Source organism: Anarrhichthys ocellatus, unplaced genomic scaffold (assembly GCF_004355925.1).
Source record: "Anarrhichthys ocellatus isolate YVR2014 unplaced genomic scaffold, GSC_Weel_1.0 scaffold19, whole genome shotgun sequence".
Classification (NCBI taxonomy): domain Eukaryota; kingdom Metazoa; phylum Chordata; class Actinopteri; order Perciformes; family Anarhichadidae; genus Anarrhichthys; species Anarrhichthys ocellatus.
Window position 1 is genome coordinate 1,084,377 of NW_022280049.1, and position 329 is coordinate 1,084,705.

Here is a 329-nt window from a genome sequence, read left to right on the forward strand (position 1 = left end):
AAATGCAAACCGAGGTCTTGGCCGAGATTCACACTGGCCATCTGGGTACGCGTGAGGAGGTGCAGCTGATGCCACGTTACCAATGTCTCAATCATTAACATGAAACTAAATTGGTAGTTAGGAATCAATATAGTGTCGTCAAATAAATGTTCTCTTTATAGCTGGCTGAGAACAAAAGATAAATAAAAACAAGAAAAAATGTTTATGTTAAATTATCCAACGGTCTTTTGTTTCATAATCCATGAAATAAGGAGTGGGACATTTTTTTGCTACTGTGTTTGTCCCCATTTATTTTCCTTGCGTTGTCAGTAAGAGATCATCACCCCCCC